The sequence below is a fragment of the Sturnira hondurensis genome, unplaced genomic scaffold (assembly GCF_014824575.4).
Source record: "Sturnira hondurensis isolate 20B ecotype Veracruz unplaced genomic scaffold, ASM1482457v3 Scaffold0004136, whole genome shotgun sequence".
Lineage (NCBI taxonomy): Eukaryota > Metazoa > Chordata > Mammalia > Chiroptera > Phyllostomidae > Sturnira > Sturnira hondurensis.
In genome coordinates this window covers 19,805,986-19,828,074 of record NW_028076767.1, presented here as the reverse complement: position 1 = coordinate 19,828,074, position 22,089 = coordinate 19,805,986, and the positions used below count along the sequence as shown (strand labels likewise).

Genomic DNA, 22,089 nt, shown 5'->3' with positions numbered 1-22,089 from the left:
AAATAAATTTTTTGTGTGTTCCTACATGTTCTCCCAACCCACAGCATCCAGGTCCCCATTTTTGCTCATCTTTTTGGCTGCTGAACTCATGCTAGGGGCTTTGCACATGTTCCCTCATTTAGTAACCAACTACAGAAATGATTCCTTGAAATATAGTCTTTTTGTTCCCTCACTTGGTACCGACAAAGCAGAATGAGGATATTTCCAAAAGAGGGAACACGCATTCAGAGGTCACAATACTAGTGAATGGTAAGGCTGGGATGTGAACTCTGGTCTGCTTAATTCCAATTCTTTTAAGCACTCCATCTTTAATACTCATCTCAAATGTTACCATCCCATATAAGATCTACATCTGAAGACCTTCCACAGCTTTTCTTCTGTTCCTTCAATGTAGCATTATGGCCAAAAAGTCACATGGTAATTGCAAGTACTATCTGCTACAGATCAGTACCATATTATGAAAATTGCTCAGTGGGATCCAGACATGGACTGTCTTTATTGGTATATTCGCCATTTTGAAAATAAGTCTCACTCCACTCAGTGTGGGCTTGGTCTTCTGCTCACTTGGTGCAACTCTCTTTTGGAGCATGCCTCTCCCAAGAACCCATGAGTATTAAATTATCCTTATTATCATTCATATTTTACCAGACACAGACTTCAATAAGTTCATTAACTTGCCCGGAATGAGAATTCAAACCCAGGTTAATTAGTCCCTAAAGTCTCTCTTTCAACTTTATCACTAATCCTTCTCAGAGCTGAAGTCAATTTATATATTTTAATTTTTAGAGAGAGAGGAAAACATCATTTTTGTTGTTCCACTCATTTGTGCATTTATTGGTTCATTCTTGTATGTGCCCTGACCAGCAATAGAATCTGCAACTTGGTGTTTCAGAACAATGCTCTAACTGACTGAGCTACCTAGTCAGGGCCTCTGAAGCCAATTTAAATACTACAGTAAGTGAGCATATTTATCTGAGAATTGTTTTTAAATAAGTTAGTTTTTTAGAGTTAACTATTATATACTCACTAAAATTTTGTTCTTTGTTAGAGGTGATACCATATCTACTCTTTGCTCTTCATGCTCTGCTAGTCTTTCATACCAAAGGATAAGATTACATCTGGCACAGCCTCCAGAGAAAAGGGGAAAGGAGGCTCCGTTTCAGGAGGAAAGGTCTAATGTCAATAAGCTTTGGCATTTACACTCCCTAGCCCAGAATCCTGCTCTTGGGCATGGGTTGGTGCAACTTCCTTTTATAGCCTACCTATCTCAATACCCCACCCTAGAGCTATTTAAGGAGGTGCTATAGACCCCAAGCTGTATGTGTAAAGCTTCTCACCAGTGTAAGCTAACTGTAAACTCCTGCCTATTTACCTAATATTTTGGGGCAGAAGGGGCTTATTTTTAGTGAAATAGAGAAGAGTTAAGTATAAGCTGGAAAATCTGTAACTTCTGTCCCATTGGGGTAAGAGATCTTTTCTCTCCATTCTCCCAGACTGGAAGCTGGCATGTTGTGACCAGCAGATGGCATTGTTTACGAGGGAACCATAGGCTGGACATCCTGGTGAACCTGCTGCTAGGGTGGGCTTACAGTAGTAGCTTGACAGATACAACAAGGTCAAGTGTGCCATCCTAGGTAAAGGAAGCCCAAGAGGGCACTGCTACTGATGAAGGGGTTGGTGCCAGCTCTGGAACTGGCCTGAGGGACAAGATTCCTCTGGTTATTCAGTTTCCCTTTGCATCCAATCATCAACATTTATTAAGTAGTGAGGAACAGTGACTCATGAAAACACCCAATACACTGTCCATATGCAAGCAGAAAATGCTCGATACTTGTGGGTTCCCTTGGGCTCCCCATTCCTTCTAGTCCTCTGACATCCTTCTACCTGGATAACTAAACTACTAAAAGGTTAATTCCTTATCCATGCATGGATATATAGAAGTTCGAGGGGCTCCCCCATGGTAATCAGATAATTCTTGTTGGTTCAGTGCAAAACTATGACATTTTGGCCCAGGGAGATGCTACCTGCTTTGGCTGAAAGGAACCAACTAGGCCTGAGGTGTGAATCAAGACAAAAAAGAGAGAGGGATTATGGTTTAAAGATCTGTTGTTTACCACTGGCTCTGCCACTGATCTGGTAGGGACACAAAGGTTCCTGGGTCCCCTCAGACCTCTACCAAAAGCCTCTAGCACCACTAAGCAGGAAGCATTGCTGAGTGAGATCAGTACTCACTGCCTGGCTGGTGAGCAAAGTCCTTAGGCTTTGGCCCTGGCAGTAGCCAGTCTTCTCTCCTCACCTGTGGTTTGGACAATGCACATAAAAAGATTTTGTAAACTATAAAGCTCTAACACTGCCAGTTATGGGCCCATTCTAGATGAGGGTCAAGGTCAGACTAAAGCACATTCTGAATCATACCAAGGAGAGACAGGCAAAAGCCATGTCACATGAAGGTTGGCTTTCTGATCTATAGAGAGAAGACTTGGGAAGTATATGTATGTGATCACTGTGGGTGAGGATCTGCAAAGCCAAGGTGGAGAAATGTCCACCTGAAGCATGTTCTGGGCACCCAACCACTATATTCCCCCATCTAAATAGCCTCCGATCTGCTTTCAAGGCCTGCATACTCCATGGAAGCAGCCTGTGCTGCTATTGGGTGTACCTTCTAAATTCAAGAGGACAGGTGGGCTAATGGAAAAGCTCAAGTGTCCACACACATGTCCATGAAGTTCCTCTGAGGGAGGAATAGAGTTGGGAGTGGAAAATGAACAGGAAGCATGGCTAGACTAACTCTCCCAGAACTTCTAGGTTCAGGTACAGAAGTCCCAAAGAGTCAAGAATTCTAAACTCAGACATGGTCATCCAGGTTGTTACTAACACAGCGATTTGTTAGCTTCATTATAACTTTCAAATATTTAGACACTGGTAAGTGGGTCTCCATCTATACTCTTGCTCTGCCTTACAATGTTAAGAGGCAGGCCTGACAAAGGCTGGGACACAGTTCAGTGCTCAGTAAGAGTTGGGATGAAGAAGTGAGGATAATGTGCTAGGAGGTGAGGTGAGAAGGGCTGGCTGTGGTCCTGCCTTAAGTCGGGGGAGATGACTGGGAGCTGAGGTCCCAGTCACTTTTTCTGGTCTCTGACCCAAATATCTCCCTCCACAGACCAACTACCCCAACTCAATCTTTCCCACATAATTCTTTTTTGGCTCTTCCAAGCTTCCCCCCTGCTTAAAGTAGGAGCCCTAGAAAATATTGACATTCTATTCAGCAGAAGCTGCTTGACTTGATAAGCTATTTCCCCCCTGGGCTAAGCTCTGCCTCACAGATTAGCTGTGTAATTGAGAGCAAGGTGTTTGCAGTCCCCAGAGGTCCCATGTTCAGCAATGTGCTAAGGAGAGATGGGTAGAGGGACTGTTCCTGGTGATGGTAGTAAGAAAAGGAGGTAAGACGGGAAGAGGAGAGAGAACCACACTTGTTCCCAGAGACTCCTGTAATGTCAGATTAGCAGGGCCCTAGTGAGCATGGCGTTTATATGCCCCCATTCTGAGGAACAAAAAGGAACGGAATTGGCCAGTGAGTAGCAGGGCCAAGAACCCCATGGGTCCTCTAACTTAGAGAAGTCTAGGGTCCTTATATTCATTTTCCCTTTGGGCCAGGTACGAGACAAGCCCTCAGGACAATGAAGAGCTGGGAGGGGGCCATCTATATATGCTACGTTTGAGAAAACCAGGGACTGGCTCCCAAGTATCTACACCTTTACCTGCTGGAAAAACAATTGCTGCAGAAAAGTTGGGTCCCTAAGCTAATTAATACCCATTAGGGACACTGGCTTTGAAATGGAATTTACAGTTCAAAGGAATGGGCTAGCTTCTCCAGGCTAAGAGGAATAGAAGAAATTTGGCAAAAACAAGTCATTTTTTCCCAGTTGAAACATTTTACACTGAAGCTATGTTTTAGAAGACAAGAATTAAGCCTAAACATGGGGTTAAGTGACAAGACTTTGTAAAGGTAGAAAAGCCTTAAAAGGTAACTCCACCCCTGAAGTTTAGGTAAATGACACCCCAAGAGGGCCATCCCAGTAAGAATATAGCTTCTAATTACTGAACACCAACAATGAGTCAGAGCATTTACATAACTCTCATTAGTTAATTCTCACAACAGCCCCGAGGAGGTATTTTAGATAAGGACACAGAGACTCAGAGAAGCAAAATAACTGATTAATAGAACAAAGCCAGAACTGGAACCCAGTTTAACTCTAAAGACCTATGCACAGAGGTGCCTTTGGCACTTATTCCCACGGTAAGACTGTGTCACCTTGAGCTGGTCACACCCTCTCCTCGGTCCTCACCCCTTCCCCTTTTATACAGGATTTTAAGTGAACAAAGACAGTTTATATCCTTGATCCTGGCATTGTTGGTCCCATTTTACAGATAAAAAAGCTGAGGATCAGCAAAGATAAATGACTTATTTAAGGCCACCCAGCCAGTGAAAAAAAGTAACCAGAGGACTTGAATCTAGGCTTCTCGTTCTACACTCTATAAGCCACTGTCTCAGAAAGTTGATTCCACCAGCTCTGTAAATACTCCCCAACACTGGATCTCTTTTTCTTGAAATGGTCATTTCAAAAGAGGAGTCACTACTCCTGGTCCTAAAGTTTCCTCTTCATCACCACCACCACCACCACCGCCACCGCCATGCACACACAGTGCTATTTAGAGGCTCCGTCTGGGCCAGTCCTGTTGGACACCTCTGTCCTTATTTTCCAGCATAGGGACGAGCATGACCATCAGCCTGTGACGAGACCTCTGCCCTTAAATAACCCTGGGGACATTTGGACAGTTTTAAAGGAAAGCAGTTACCAGAGACGAGAATGCTATTTTTGAAGAAAGCAAAGCAATTAAACTGATCAGTGCCCAGGGCCTCCTTGGTCCAGAGGCTCCTGCTTACCTGGAGACCGGGGATGACAGAACATCTATTAATCTCATTAAACTCTCCAGGCCCCAGCTCATTAGCAATGCCAAAATAATCATTACTGGCCAGACAGGACTAATTTTCCAAGGAGCGCTCTTTAGATCCTGACTGTTCCCGCTTCTGTAAGAAACCCCAGCTTGAGCATTCTGAACACTGAGGGATCCTGGGATGAGTGAGAGTGTAAGGGGTACAGGTTACAGGCCTAGGAAGCCTGGACCTGGCTAGTCTACTATTATTAGTCACATGACCTGCAACGTCACCTAATTTCTCTGAGCCTTATTATCTTTATTCTGAAGACAGAAATAATCTTCCTGTCAATCTTTCAGCCCTGATATGAAAATCAAATAGGCTAATCCATGTGAAAGTATTGTTTCATCTGTAACAGGCTATATAAAAGAACAGCAGTTTCATACCTATTTCTTTTATAACCCAACTCCTTTCCCCTTCATTCATTCAACAAACATTTCTTACATATTCTCATATTCTGGCCTGCGCTGGCACTGTGAAGATACTGTGTAAACAATGCTCAAGGGCCTTGTCCTCCATTTGCTTTTCAAGAAAGCCATCTCCTCTTCACTCTTTGTTTTTTTTTTAAAGGATTTTATTTTCTTTATTTTTAGAGAGGGTGCAGGGAGGGAGAGAAACATCAATGTGTGGTTGCCTCTTGCAGTCCCCCTACTGGGGACCTGGCCTGCAGCCCAGGCATGTGCCCTGACTGGGAATCAAACTGGCGACCCATTGGTTCACAGGCTGGCACTCAATCCACTGAGCCATACCAGCCAGGGCATGACTGTTTCTTAATAACAAAGAAAAAACACACCCGTCTCAGGTGCATTTGTCAGAAACAGCACATACAAAAAATGTCAGAAACAGCACAGGTTCTGGAGTAAGACATGACTGAGTTCCAATCCCAGCCCTACTGTTTATGAGATGTAACCTTGGACATGTCCTTTAACCTCACTGGGTGCCCCAAATGCCTGAATTACAAAATGGAAATTAGCCCTGGCTGGTGTAGCTCAGTGGATTGAGTGTGGGCTTGTGAACCAGATGATCATGGTTCGATTCCCAGTCAGGGCACATGCCTAGGTTGCAGGCCAGTTCCCAGCAGGGGATGCATGAAAGGCAAAATGGAAATTATACCAACCTCCCAGGATTAGGGCAAGGATTAGAGATAAAGTTTGTGAAGTGCCCAATATAGTGGCCGGTACATATTTATACCTAAGAAATTCAAATGCCCTATATATACTCTTTGAAAACAAAGATCCTGCACATTTCAGACCTAATTTTCTTTACCCATGTCGTCTCACAATACTCCACATTTCACCTGAAAATAAGGGAGCCAGGATTGGGGGGGGGGGTCTATGCATGATCTCTCCCTTGTCCTAGTATTTGAAGCCAAATTCAGAAACTTCATAAAGGTGCCCCTCTCCCCATGTTTGTCAAATCAGGCATGTATGGTATGGGAGAGGAAAGAACACTAGCTGGGAGGAGCCACAGACTCAATCCTAAGCTATATCATGAGTTCTCTTGTCCTATATTACATAACACTGGTATCAATACCTGGTATGCCCAAGGGGAGACCTCAAAGCAGAAACAGAAGGTACAGCTGGGGCCTTCGTCGTCTCTCCCCACAGTGTGGTCTGCGCATACATACCCTGCCTTCCCTGTACCTTGCACCCTAACTCTACCCCTGACTTAACATCTATGACAAGTGGCCCTTATAGCTACAAGGGAAAAGGTAACAAGGAATGGACAGGCGCAGTTTGGGACCTACAATCCCCAATACTGAGTTAGAGTTAGAGGTCCACAATGATGGTCAACCTCTTTTTTTTCTTTCTGGCCAAAGAAGTCACCTAAACACCCACCTATCCACTCCATCATAATTATGGACCTCCAAACACTTACTGGGCCAAGGCCAGGTGTTAATGAACAAGTAAACTGTTCATTCATTCACCCAGCTGTTGCTCTGGTACCTGATCTCAAGGAACACCCAGTCCAGCTGGGGACACTCACCCCAGCCACAAAGGACATGTGACCTGGGCAGGAGTCCACTGCCCAGAAGCAGCCCAGTGCAAAACAGCCTAAGATATCAGAGCACCAACAGGAGCATCCCAGAAGGCTTTACAAAAAGAGAGCATGTTTAAGATGAATTCCCACTCGATAGTGACATGGGGAAAGGCAACTGTGGGCAGGAGGAACTGCAGGAACGATGTACAAAACATGCCCCTTTCTTCTCTTTGCTACTTCTCTTCTGCCACCCCTCTTGGTTTATTGAAATACGAGCATTTCTTCAGTGCTGTCTCTTCTTCCCTTGATAGCGCCATACTAATTCTTGTCTTGAGGGAGAACAAAAAGGAACACACACTTTAATATACGGCAACTGTATGCCAGGCACTGTGTTGGAAACTTTATGGGCATACCCACACGTGATCCTCATCACAACCTAATGAGAAATAAGTAATATCATCTTTATTCTACAGATGAAGAAACTGAGGCTCAGAGAGAGCCCTAATAATTTGCCTGGTCATATTAAGTGGCATGATTAAGATAAAGGAACCTCAAACTTGTCTAGTTCAAAGCCTGTGATCTCACTTCACCAAATTGCTCCCACTTACCCCTCCCCCTCCAACAGAAGACTGGTCCTAGCTTTGCTACTGATTTGTAACATGATCTTGGGTTCTGGAACATATGACCACAAAGGGCTCTCCCAGGGTTTAACGTATGATCGTGATTATGATTACCAACATTTGCTTATATGCTAGGAACTGCACTGTCTTCTGCTTTGAGGTAGGTGATGGTATGTATTATGCCCCTTTCACATATGAGGAAACTAAGGGTTGGAGTTTAGTCCTACACAAGCCAGGTAATGCTGGAGCTGTGACCAGTCTGGATGAGACCACAGCTGGTGCCCTTCACCTTGCCCTGAAGTGGCTTCGTGCTAAGCTTCCCTTGTACCTTGTGGGAGGAGGTCAGCTTCTAATACTTTTCTGATCCTTTAGTTATAAACTCATGGGACCTTGCTAAGAGCATACTCTCAACTCCAAGGGCCAATAAGTATTGGCTGTGAGCCTGGGGGATGGCCCCCCTTCCCATGCCTTAAGGGCTGGCTCCTCACTGTGATAATGTGGCAAGATTAGTCACTGCTTGCTGTTGGTTGATTATAGCTATTCTTTTCTGTAAATGAAGTTTAAAAGTCATCAAAGGGTTTGTCAGCTGTGACTTATGAGCCTCTTTCCCGCAGGGAAGTCAGGCAGTGACAAATGCCCCTCTCGTTCTACCATCCATTACGAGTCGGAAGGTGCCATGTTCCAATTACTGGAGACCCTGATGGAGCTCACGGAAAACCCTGCTCCAGGCTGCAGCCATTACTCAGGCCTGGCAGGGCTGCCAGCAGAGCTGCCCTAGGCTCAGGCCCCACTGGGTAAGAATGGAGTAAGAGCATGTTTCTGACTTTGTAAGCCAGCTCCCTCCACCCCTTACTTGTATTACCCCTGGTAGGTTTAGTCTAGACACATTTCACAAGCGACTAAAACCATGGGCACCATGTAGGCTGTCTCAGAGTACTCAGGTTCAAAACTGCCGAAGACAAACAGACATGAGGAAATAAGACCATGCTGCCAGGTGAAGTAGTTGAAAATACGATGCTCAAGAGGGAGGGGAGAGGATATAAAGTACCTTGGATGTTCAGAGAAAGTAGAGACTGAAAAAACCCTTAGAGATCGTAATCAATTACATCAGTACCCGATACCGATTATGTCAAGACCCGTCCAGCTAAATGCTGGGGAACCTAAGATGAATAAAACATAGTCACTGACACTGAGGACAGATGATATAATTATGGTATAAAGACTTGCCCAAGGTCTCAAAATAAGTTAGGGTCAGTAAGGGAATGAGAAAGCACGTCTTCAGACCTCTAGTAGAGAAAATGGAATGACAGGCAGCTTTCCTGTGTGTCAGGCTCTTTACACAGAACATGGCATGATAGTTAAGAGTTTCAGCTCTCATTCAAATCCCACATACACAATTACAGGTTTAACTTCCGGCAAGTCCCTTAACCTATCCAAGTTCAAAAAAATGGGGATGATAACAAAACTTACTTTCAGAACTGTGGTAAGGATTAAGTAATATACGCACAAGGAAAGCACAGAGGCAGGCCCATATTAAGTATCCCCAAATATTATTCATCATCATGTAATTCCAGGTATTATTAATCTTATTTTACAGACAAGACTGAAGCCTTTTCACTTTGTCACACTAAAGAAGCCAATACTTCTCAACACTATTTACCATTTAGGGTAAAGGACTGGTTTTTTGTTTGTTTTGCTTTTTAAACCTTCAATCCATTAGGAACAAACACAATTGTAAAATACGATAAACATGTCAAATTACTATAAAAGTTTCTAAGCACTTACTTTCAATTTACATACTTATCACTAACCAGCAAGTTTGGAAACTTGTATCATTTGATGAGCTACACTACGAGTAACACAGCTCTAAGCCATTCACCTACCTCATCAAATTCTATGAAAACCAAAGCAAAAAAAAAAAAGAAAGAGAATTAAGTTTCTTTCAAGTCCTTCAACCTGATTTCTTTAAGCTCTGGTGTTTTTATAAAAACTTACCTCGTATTTTTCCTTTTTACTTCCCTCCAGAAAGAGAGAAGAGTTGGTAAATAGGCCAAGGATGAGTTCAAGAATTTGTCACCAGCCCTGGCTGGTGTGGCTCAGTAGATTGAGTGCCAGCCTGTGAAGCAAAGGATTGCTGGTTCAATTCCCAGTCAGGGAACATGCCTGGCTGCAGGCCAGGTCCCCGTAGGGGGTGTGTGAGAGGCAACCACACACTGATGTTTCTCTCTTTCCCTCCCTTCCCCTCTAAAAATAAATAAAACCTTAAAAAAATTGCCACCAAATACTTCAGGTCATCTGCTCTAGGTCATGCCATATCCTTCGAGAACAATCTAGGTTTAACAGGGATTGAACGACATTCCTGAGGCCTGGGGGTCTGAGAGGAAGGTATATTCCTACAGAGGTTGGTACTCCTGGATCTTCTCTCCACACATCAGAGGGTGTGAAGAAACCAGCCAGGAAGGGAAGGCATGTTAGACCTTTTCTTTTGGTATTTCTTTTTTTTGGGGGGGGGGTTATTTTTTATTTTTATTTTTTTAAAATACATTTTATTGATTATACCATTACAGTTGTTCTATTCCCCCCCTTCATTCCCCTCCACCTGCACACTCCCTCCCCCACCATTCTCCCCCTCCTTAGTTTGTAACCACGTGTCTCAAGTTCTTTAGATTCTGTATTTCCCCCACTATTCTCACCCTCCCCCTATCTATTTTCTACCTACCATCTATGCTATTTTCTGTGCCTTCTCCCCCCTTCTCCTCCTCCCACTCCCCTCTTGCTAACCCTCCATGTGTTCTTCATTTCTATGGTTGCACTCCTGATCTAGCTGTCCTCTTGGTTTGCTTTTGTTTTAGGTGTGGTTGTTAATAACTGTGAGTTTGCTGTCCTTTCACTGTTCATATTTTTCATCTTCTTTTTCTTAGATAAGTCCCTTTAGCATTTCATTATCATAAGGGCTTGGTGATGATGAACTCCTTGAACTTGACCTTATCTGAGAAGCACTTTATCTGTCCTTCCATTCTAAATGAAAGTTTTGCTGGATAAAGCAATCTTGGCTGTAGGTCTTTGGATTTCATGACTTGGAATACTTCTTTCCAGCCCCTTCTTGCCTGTAAGGTCTCTTTTGAGAAATCCGCTGACAGTCTGATGGGTACTCCTTTGTAGGTGACTGTCCCCTTATCCCTTGCTGCTTCTAGGATTCTCTCCTTCATTTTAGTCTTGGCTAATGTAATTATGATGTGCCTTGGTGTGTTCCTTCTTGGGTCCAACTTCTTTGGCACTCTCTGAGCTTCCTGGATTTCCTGGAAGTCTATTTCCTTTGCCAGACTGGGGAAGTTCTCCTTTATTATTTGTTCAAATAAGTTTTCCACTTGTGGCTGTTTCTTTCCCCCTTCTGGTACCCCTATAATCCGGATGTTGGAACGTTTAAAGATGTCCTGGAGGTTCCTAAGCCTCTCCTCATTTTTTTGAATTCTCATTTCTTCATTCCTTTCTGGTTGGATGTTTCGTTCTTCCTTTTGGTCCATTCCATTGATTTGAGTCCCAGTTTCCTTTCCATCGCTGTTGGTTTCCTGGACATCTCCCTTCATTTCAATTAGTTTAGCCTTCATATGTTCCTCTAATTTGTGACTATAATCTACCAGTTCTGTGAGCATCCTGATAAATAGTGTCTTGAATTGTGCTTCTGAGAGGCTGGCAATTTCTCGGTCGCTTAGAGTTATCGGCTCTGGGACTTTGAGTTCTTCTTGCGCCATCTTTTGGGCTGTTGGTGCCTGTTAAGTAGCAGGATCGGAGCCCTAAAGTGTTCACTAGAGCAGGGCAACTAAGTCGCTGGGTTGTGACGTTGTATGTGGCGGTGGGGTCAAAGAGGGACAATGGCTTCCCGTCTGCCGCCGCGTCCCCCACCGGCACCACAGCCACCACCACCAGGCCCAGGCGTTTTGTTCCACTGCACGCGAGTGTGCCACCACCGTCAGCCCTCCACCACTGGGTTCGCCCCCTGGGGCCTGCGTGGTCCGTCTCACTGTGCACGAATGTGTGACCGTGGTCAGTCTGCCCCACACCCCGGCTGGTTCTGGGCTGCCTGCGCGCCTAGGTCGGGGGATCTGTCCTGCCCGACCCTGTTCCACTGCTGGCTCCGCCTCTCTTACAGTCCCCGTTGAACGGTTCGTAGTTGTCCGACTTCCGTATAATTCCATTTTCTGGTCTTTGGGTGTATCCTAGTTCTCCAAACCTTTGTTGTATTCAAACTTGGTTGTGGGAGAAGGCACAGTGTTTCCACCTATGCCTCCATCTTGGCAGAAGTCTTCCTTTCATTAGTTTCCCAACCTCTCTTGGTATTTCTAATGTTCAGTCTCGTATCATGGCTGTCTATAAAGCAGTCTTCTTGCTCCTTCCAGGGAGTTTCTTAAGAATAAGATGGACATCAGATTCACTCCTGAATGCCACTGTTCACCCAAGTGTGACTGGCTAGGGCAGATGAGTAGCTTTTAACCAATGTGCCAAACCGCAGTAGGGTACCTTGAACCATCCAGGTGCATGGCCAAATATGTCCATATACAAAACTTCTGTTTGTTCTGACTGAGCTTATGGGGTGCTATCTTTCAGCACAACCCAGAGCTCGGTGTCATATGACATGGTGCAGAGAAAAAGGTGAAACCTACTGCTCTGAACAGGACCTGCCATCAAGTAGGAGCTAAAGACCAAATGTTTACTCCCATGTGACAGGCCATGTAATATGGTCAAGAGAGTAACCTCTGAAGCCAAAAAGCCTACATTCTGCCACTGAACTAGCTGTGTGACACGACCTTTGGAAATATCTTAAGTTCTTTATGCTTCAGTTGTATCTCCTGTAAAATACCTCTAAGTTTCCTGAAGAACAGAATGATTTAATTCATGTAAATATTTAGAACAGTATCTGGTGTAAGATAAAGTATGCAAACATTAGCTACTATTATGATTTGAATCTAAGACTTTTTCCTTGTGAGTATAAAAAGGAAGGTAGTAAGTTCTGTAACACTAACCTAGAGATGATAAACTGTGGTCAAGAAAAGAACACTATCACTGTGGATTCAGTAAAGTCTCTTCAAGTGTGTCACCAAACCTCTAGTATTTGGAAACGTGTCCTGAACACAAAAATGAATCACAGAAGTAGGCAACTCATTAAGTGTTGATAAATAAATGAGTATCTAGAAAAAAGCAGCCCCCTGAGAATACAACTTGAACTGAGCACAGGGAGAAGCCCCTCAGTGAAGGTCCCAAGAAAGGACTTTGTACCTGAGGACACAGAAGGCATGCTGTGCTCCCCTTCTGGGCAGCAGGTCCCTAAATAACTGATATTGTAAGAAACCTGTTTGCTTACTGTTCTGTGTCTGATGAAAATCCTCATTCTGTGGCTACTCTTTTCTGAATAAGGCTGCAGAGGCTGGGCCATGGTGGTGCATGTATTTTCTAGTCTACATTACAGGAAGCAAGGGACTCTCTGAGGAACAAGGAGGGAGGCGTAAGCACTTCCATGATGGGCCTCACCATAACTAAAAGTAGTACTAGGGTATTATCAGCTTTTGGATTCCTGCTTACTGGTGGAGCCTGGGGCTCAATTCCCACATCTACTAGTGGTGTGAACTCAGGCACTTCACTTTTCTGTGGTTCTAGGCTCCCCATCTGTAAAACGGGGGTAAAAATATCCCCCTGCCTTGCCCATTCACAGTGCAGACTGTTGTGAGGGTCAAAGGAGATAATACATGGAGTGCACCATTACCCGGATGCACTATATACACGTGGACAGGAGTACTCCCCGGGATGGACAGCTGCTGCAGATCTCCCTAGACAGAGGCACCCAGGCAAGAAGCCAGTAGGTTGGAAGCAGGGGCGGGGGAAGATGTGCAGCTTGGCACTGAAGCCAAGCACTGTGCCCCTCAGGTGTAAGGGGCACAACTGATTACAATCCTTTTGTGCGAAATCAGTATTTTCCTCATTTCAACAATCCTCCTTGAAAACACCCAAATGCCACCCCTCACGGCCCCACAAAGGCTGAATCCTGCAGAAAGCATATGCATTGGCATATATATTTAATTCCCCACATTCAGAAAAGTGAAGGGAAGAAGCTGATCTCTCTCCAGGATTCAAACCTAAACATAACTTAGGGCTCAGCTCCAAGACTCATCCCACATACCGTATGTTTGGCCCAAAGGGGACCAAGAATAACACCAGAGTCACAGCTACTCTGCCTTTGTCCCTCTGGTAACATTAACTCCACAATCATTACTAAGCATCTGCCTCTTGAGTGACTGAGTAAGTTTGTCCCTTTCACCTCCTGTTTAAGACCCATCAGCAGCTTCCTGCCACCAATTCCTTTAATGTGGCTTACAAACCCCTTCATGAGTTAAGACAACTAAATCCATACACAACAATCCTCTGAGGAATTATATGTCAAACACTTTACAGATGAGTAAACCCTAGTGCAGAGAGCCCAAGGTCACACAGTGAACGAGTCAGTGTGAATTCAGCTGTTCAGGAACAGCTGAGTATCAGACTCCAAAGTAGGGATCTGACCCCAACTTTTCTTAGACTAGTCTGCATGTGGTACGCACGGGGATGGGGCACACTGTGTGGCTCAGTGAGCCTTCCTTTCAGGGATCTGCTGAGATACTGGTCATAAGTTTAGGTGGTCATTTAGGCTTTTTCCAATTTCTCACTAATACGAATAATAACATCTGAGGGAAAGTTATTCTAAATATTAAATTATTTCCTTAGGACAGATTCCCAGAAATGAAATTACTGTGTCAAAATGTATAAATATTTTTATGGTTCTTGAGATATATACTGCGTAATTGCTTTTCAAAAGTGCTGTACCAATTTACATTGCTATCACCAATGAATTCCAGTTTCATAGCAACCTCACCAGAACCATAAGTATTATCACATTGTATGGGGGTGGGGATGTTAATTAGCAGGGAGGAAGCAAATCCTCGTGTTTTCACATATATGTAAAGATAATGGTATCCTGTGTTGACTAATTTTTGAGTCTACAGAGTTTTGAACGCCACAAAGAAGTTACTTAGAATAATATGCTGAAAAATTTACTTATTTATTCACTTATCCAAAAATAATTTATTAAACACCTGTTATGGCCAAAGTGACCGTACAAAGTATAAAAACAAACAAGGTACAACCCTATCCCACAGGAGTAGGTAGGCCAGTGGTAGAGATCTCAGGGAAACCAGAACCTGTGTTTCATCTTGACAGGGCTGTGACGGGAACACTTGGGAACCTAGAGGCATGTCACCTACCGAAAGGACAGGAGAGGAGTTATCAAGTTCTGCTCTTGTCCAGAGGGATGAAGTGAAGTGAGCCCACACACAGATAATATTTAGAACAACATGAGCCAAGTTGTGAAAGCTGGACAGTAGTTGGGCTTGGATGTAGCCTGGATGATACAGAAGGTGAGAACCGAGAGCCTGGCAAAGGCCAGATCGAAAAGGGCCTTGTGGGTCACCGAAGAGCCTAAACTTCATAGGAGTTATGACCCATTCCTAAGTCACTTTCAGAACAGTGCTCAGTGAGGAGGTACTCATAAGTTCCTACAGCTCTTCAAAGTCTGAACCACACAAGTCAACACCCAAAGTATCCTGTCTGTGCTGGCTCCCTTTATGTGTTAGGCTTTTCTCACCAAGCAGCCTAGAACTTTGGGGGATTGTTCACATCACCTAACACATTGCTAGGCACATGGCAGAAGCTCCAGTAGTACTGACAGATCGATTAATTGGAGGTACTCCGTGCCAATCTCAGCAGATGCTCAGCCACTGCTTCTCTTGGCAGACTGTCCTATTCCAGAAAGCTACCTCCCCTTCTTGCTCATTCTGCCAAAAGAAAGAAGGGCCTGCATACAAGAAGCTATGAAGTGGTAACTAAGGAGCATACTGGGTGGCCAGGGGGGAGGCCTGAGGGATACAAATCCTTCCCCATAATATGTTCCTCAAGCCAAGGTCTCACTAGCCCGACCAGCAGTTTAGGAATACCACCACCTCCCTCCCATAAAAATAAAACTGTGATGTTAAAAAAAAATCTCCTGTGAGTAGCTGCTGACCTTCTCTAAGGTATTACTATTACTACTTTCTACATTAGTAATAGCTGCTTCAACACTGACAAGGATATTAATAGGATGATTATTTCAACAATTAATATAAAAGCAAGTCATTCTTGCCTTCCTTCTTCTGTATCATCTCCCCTCCTAGACTGACTGCATTCCTGGAGGGCAAGGACCACAATTTATTTCATCTTAGCATTAAACCCTGCCTTTCAAAATAGGTCCTGAACCAGGATAGGAGCTCAGGGGGTATCAGCTAAACACCATGTACCCCTGTCCCCTGTCCCCCAAGCCTTTTTTTTTTAAGATTTTGTTTATTTCTTTTTAGAGAGAGGGGAAGGGAAAGAGAGAAAGAAAAAACGCAATGTGCAGTTGCCTCTCCCATGCCCCGTGCTGGGGACCTGGTTTACAACCTAGGCTTGTGCGCTGACTGGGAATCGAACCAGTGACCCTTTAGTTTGCAGGCTGGTGCTCAGTCCACTGAGCCACACTAGCCAGGGCCCATCCATTCTTTTTAAGAAACAAAGAGGCAGGCTGTACAGATAACAAATACAGGAGAAACTTAGGAAAGAAAGGAGGCATCTTTGCAAGGGCCCAATATACCCCAGCCTTTAGAAAAGGCTGTTTTATAATATATAAGTGAACATTATGATTCATTAATCAATTATATGGTAAGTATATTACTAAGGATATTATTTTTCACTCTTACAACTCTTTGAGCTAAGAACTGTATCACGGTCATGATGGCCCTTTCTGAAGCCCTTTCAGGATACTGACTTTAGAGTCAGACTGTTCAGGTTCAAATTCCAGCTCTACCATGTACCGGATGTATGATGCTGGCTAAATGATTTAACCTCTATGTGCCTCAGTTTTTCTCATTTGTAAAATGGGACTATTACAGTACCCTTCCCACAAGATTGTTGTGAAAATTCAATGAGATAATGTACCAGGTAAGCTAAGCATCCAGGAATTTTCTAAACGTATTGGCCCCATTCAATAGGCGGCTCCAAATATCACCCTCTTACCAGTGAGTGAGGTTAGGACGGAGATTGCTTGCATCAGTAAAGCAGAGCCAGAACCAATTTCTGATTTAGTGATGGAGGCTGGATGCAAGTTTTCTAAGTACAAATGATGTGGTGCCCTGATAAAAACTCTTCAGGAAAGCCTGAATCTGTCACTCCCTCCCCTACGAACCCTGATGTCCTCCACAGACCTCTGTCGCAGCATTTATTTGTTGAATGTTCATATTCATACATCTGTCTCTCCCCATCAGACTCTTAACAACTTGAAGGCGGAGATTCTTTTATTAATTTTTGCAATCCCAGCCACCACATCGCCCTGGCAACCAGTAGATGCTGTGAATTTCAGCTAACATAGAAAAGAATCGTAGGTGGAATTGTTTCAGTAAATAGTTTCTTGGTGTTCCTGACACGGCAACTCCTTTAAAGTGAACTCTGTAACTAGTGTTTATGAGATGAGTCCAAGTTCCTTACCCATTAGCTTGTGTCCTGAACTGAAGGACAGTGCCCAGGACTGAAGGACAGGCAAGACAGTGAGGAGAGGGGAAAACAAATGAGAGGCAGAGAGAGAAGCTGGGGAACACTGGTGTCTTTGTTCAACAGACTACAGGGAGCAGAGAGGCTCAAAGAAGTTGAATTTAGAGCCCAGAAACTGCTGAAAATGGGCTTTCTGTGGTGGAGAAGATATACGAGGTCTTCACCAAGCAGAGAAAAGCAAAGGCTAGAAACCACTGGCCTTGTCAGTAACTAAAAAGCAAGGCAGACCCAGCACTCCCTCTCTGAATTATCTGGTGACCCCGAGACAGGCCCAACCACTGGGCCCCACCATGCTGGCTTAATGGAAAGAACACTGGATAAAGAGTCAGAAGACCTGAAGTTCATTCCTGAGAATGTACTAACTATTTAATTGATAAACATTTCTTGAGGATTTACTATGTCAGGCACCTGTAATACAGCAATGAACACATTGCTAATTTGCTGTCAGACACTGGACATGTCACCACACCTTCTCTGAGGCTTAGTGTCCTCATATGAGAACACTAAGGACACGGAAGAGAAACTCTACGTCACAGGATGGTTCTGAGTACCAGGTGCATTTTGTTTGGGAGCTACTACAGGAAAAAACGGGCTGAAAGTTGGACTGATTGACCCTGGGCCCAAGTCTTCCTGTGGATCTATCTCATCAAACAACTTTACCTTTACCATCAAACAACAATGCCTTTATTATTATCAAATAATTATCAATAAATAAATACCTTTATTATCAAATAATAAAGGTATTTTAGATTATAAAAGAAGAAATGGGCTGGAATAAACTTTTTAAATGCTAATACGGTATGGTCGTATAGCAATTAAAAGCACTTCCAATCTGTTCAGTTGTAAATGCGAGGAAAAGTTATAAAGTTATATGTGAATACGTTGTCAGCATTTGTTTTGTATCATTAAATGAGAAAATAAAAATATTTCTGTATTCTTGAAAAACAAAGTCTACTATAAAACTTTGTAAATGCAAAGGTAATATTTTTACTAGATCTGAACTAGAAGGCTTAGTAAAATTCAAGACTAGCCCTCACCAAATGCCAAGGACAACTCCCTCTGTCAGGGTCTAAATAGAAATCCAGTTGCACATTCCTACCCATTGAATTTAATGATGGAAGATGGTGATGGAGGACTTAGAATTGTATGGGTTAGTGGCACCTTTCCAGACACTGAGCTAATTACCCAACCCCTGGTCCTTCAATTGTTTGGAAACATTTGGTGGCCATTAAGCCTCTTTTCCCTCATTTTCCTGTTTTCTGGGATAAACACATCAAAACAGAAAGCTTGACTCTCTCAACAATGTTCTCTGATTAGTGGTTTGCAGAATCGCTCTGTAATTTTATGATTTGCTGGCTAGAAATGGAAGAACGGTGGAGTGCAAATGGTGTTGTGGCCCAAGAGGGCGTGAGGCACACTGAACTCCAGACTTGGTTCTACTGTGCACTGCCTCTATTAATTCGGCTACAGGCCTTACTTGCCTCATCTAGAAAATGGAGAAACTGGACCAGATCAGTGTTGCATGAACTCTCCTGTAGAAGATGAGTGTTCCTCAAGACGTTCCTAAGAGTTGCTCAGGAAAAAGGCTCCAAAGTCAAATAAAGACAGGAACTGAGTATACTCTAACCTCCCACCCCCTCCCTGAATCACATGAACACTAAAGGCTTTAAGTCAGTAATAGCCCTGGCTGGTGTAGCTCAGTGGATTGAGCTCGGGCCTGCAAACCACACAATCTCGGTTCAATTCCCAGTCAGGGCATGTGCCTGGGTTGCAGGCCAGGTCTCCAGTAGGGGACACACGAGGGGCAACCACACATTCATGTTTCTCTCCCACTCTTTCTCCTTCCCTTCCCCTCTCTCTAAAAATAAATAAATAAAATATTTTTTAAAAAGAAGTCAGTAATAAAGAATTGTACTTGGCATTACTCAATCTGACTTTTCCCAGACTATTAACAACTCTTCTGATGAAGACACACTGGAACAGATCTCTAGGGTCCCTAACCAGCTCAAATGCACTGTGATTTGCATCAGAAGCACTGAGCTAGTGCCTGGAGCACCCCTGCTTCCCACTAATCCAGTTCTCTTAACCCAGTGAGGCACTTGAATAATACTCCAGCCAACAGGAATTTATTACATGTAGTTCATTTTATTGTAGTGAGAGTGGTCTTCTCCAACTCAGAATGTACGACATTTAAAACATCGAGGGGAAAGTCTACAGTTAACTAAGCTCTTAATACTTATTCTATACTGTGCCAGCATTTTCCCTGCATTACATCAATCCTCAGACAACCATAAGAATATTATCTTCCTATCATAGAGAAGAAAACTGAGGCTTGGAGAGGCTAAATAACTTGCCCACGGTTATGCAGCTAAAAAATGGTAAGCACCAGATTCCAAACTCAGGACTACTTATCTCCCAAATCTTAGTTCTGCCTGGGGCTCTGCCACCTTGATTAACTTTTCCTGGTCTCAAATGTCAAGTGGGTATAGTAATTCTTACACTGCTTCCCTCACAGAGTTGCTCTAACATTCAAAGGCAATAACAGGTATGAAAGAGCTCTGTAAAGTATAAAGATGTGAATATACAGGGCATTTGAAACTTTGTGAACAAATGTTGTTATTTCCCTTCAGTTTATAAGGTACTTCAGGTTCTTGCAGGCTTCCCATCATGGAAGTCAACTGTCTTTATCCCAGTCACCATCCTCAAATAGTGCTTCTTAAAATTTTCCAGTTAGGATTTTGGATAAACAGGAAACAGGTGGGTTTCTCAGTATCAGTAATGATTACTCTTTAGGCGGTTGTCAGTCACGTTCAACAACTAATCTGCTTTGGGAGTCTGGAGTAAAAGCAGAAGAGTGGGCAGGAGCCAGGTAGAAGGCCTGCAGATAGATGAGAGGCCAGACTGGCTGTGGAGTGAGACTCCCGAACTTCATCTTGGAACACGCCTTGGACAGCAGGTCCTAGAATCCTTAGTATGAAATCTATCCGGAGGCGGGAAAAATCTATCTAGGAGACCAATGGGAGTTGTGGGGAATAGGGTGGGCCAGCTTCACTTTGCTCTGGGATAAAAAATACCTAGGCAGGGGACTAGGCAGCAATAGATGAGTCTAGGGCTTTCAACTCATCCTTCAGTCCTGCCTGGGAACACAACCTCATGATCCACATTGCTGTGGCCATCTGCTCCCTTCGGCTTCTGGCAGACTGAGACTAAAAACAGCAAAACATTCTTGGAACCAGGCCCTGGCTGGGGACAGAGGAATAAATACCGAGAGTCCTTGCTATTATGGAAGGCACTGCACCAGAGCGTCTCTTATACAGCAAAGTCTCTGCCTCATGGAGTATATTCAAGACTTGTATAAAGTAAATGGATCTAAAGGAGCCTACATTCTATGACTTAGCACCTGTTTGCTGTCAGGACCCCCGGATTCTGGCATGAATAGTTCAGTGACTCTGGGCAAATTACTGTCTGTGGACCTCAGTTTACCCATCTGGAAAGCAGGTTTTGTCTATGCCACAAGTTGCTATGTGCAGTCAATGAGATAATGGTTGAGACAGCACTCTGTAAATGGCATGAGATAGAATAGCAAGAGCTAATGGAGCATGGGGACACATGGTCTCACAAGTTCGGAGCCCAGTCTGGGGGAGACTTAAAATAAGCTCCCTTTCTTTCCCCGTAGCCAACCAGGTCTCCTTTTTTTCACACTGGATATGTTCTTTGCATTTCTAATGTAGGCAGAAAGAAATATGTTCATTCAAGTAGGGGAAAAAGAGGTTGCTATCTGTTACCTTTTCAAAGTTTGTTTGAAACCACTGTACTGCAAGAGAGCACAGGATTTGGATTTACAATCCTAACTTGTTAATCAAAAGCTGGAAAACTGTGAATAAGCCTCAACCTCCCTGACTCTGTTTCCTCATCTGTAAACTGGGAAATTTCCTAAATCTTATGATTACAGATAAAATTCATTAGTTGATTTTGGAAAAGTATTTTGTAACCCACAAAAGGCCTCACAAAATACCAGTCATTACAGAGTTCTCATCCCATCAGCTCATGAATTATACAGAACAGTAGTTATCACCATTTGACAGGTGGGATCATCAAAGCCCAGAGAAAATACTAAAAGTAATGTACAGCTCAACTCTTGACTTCCTCCAGCAGAGGTAATTATCCCTTTGATTTATTATAGGAGTTGTTTATTAGTTTGTTTGCCTCATTAAACTGACAGATCTCTGAAGGGAGGAGACTGCATATATCTTACGCATTTCTGTACTCCAGCACCCAGCATGGCATACCTAAAAGATGTTAAATGATGACTAACATATTGGTAGCACAAACACATCTAGAACCCAGAAATTTTAATGCCAGCCCAGGGTTATTATATCCAGAGAACGTGGGTCAGACCGCATAGATTTGACTTGTCTTAACCTCTCATCTCATCCACAATTCCTCCACTTCAGTAAGACTCAACTTTTCATTCCTATGGAGTCTCTGCATCTTTGTAGGTGCTGATCCCTCAGCCTTGAACACTGCTCATCAGCCCCTTTGCCAAGCTAATAATTCCTATTTACCCCTCAGGCCTTTCTGATCTCCCATAATACTGGGGCTCCCCCATATCTGTTTTATTTGTCACAGAATCCTGGCACTCAGAATGTATCAAAAGTATCTACTGAAGGCTGAATAATATACTGGGTCTAGAAATCCAAGGGTGATGCAAGGGAAAATATTCCTGGCCTCAAAGTCAGGAGGCCTGACTCTAATACCAGCACCCCCACTGCTGTGCCCGGTGACCCTGGGCAAGTCCCAGTTGTTTGGACTATCTATAAATGAGTTATCACCTATGAATGACCTCAAAAG

At 43.7% G+C, this 22,089-nt stretch overlaps 1 protein-coding gene across 4 annotated transcripts in view; it reads right to left on the bottom strand.

The window, feature by feature from the left end:
* RALY (RALY heterogeneous nuclear ribonucleoprotein) overlaps window positions 1-22,089 on the bottom strand; it is a 91,156-nt gene that overhangs the window by 8,270 nt on the left and 60,797 nt on the right. The window contains exon 3 of one of the 4 annotated variants that reach the window (XM_037043891.1): window positions 14,718-14,881. The exons of 2 other annotated variants lie outside the window; for them this stretch is intronic. The gene's annotated coding sequence lies outside the window, so the exon portion shown is untranslated. Of the gene's footprint in view, window positions 1-12,369; window positions 12,395-14,717; window positions 14,882-22,089 lie in introns of those variants that run through there. One more of the 4 variants, XM_037043892.1, reaches the window with a different exon arrangement.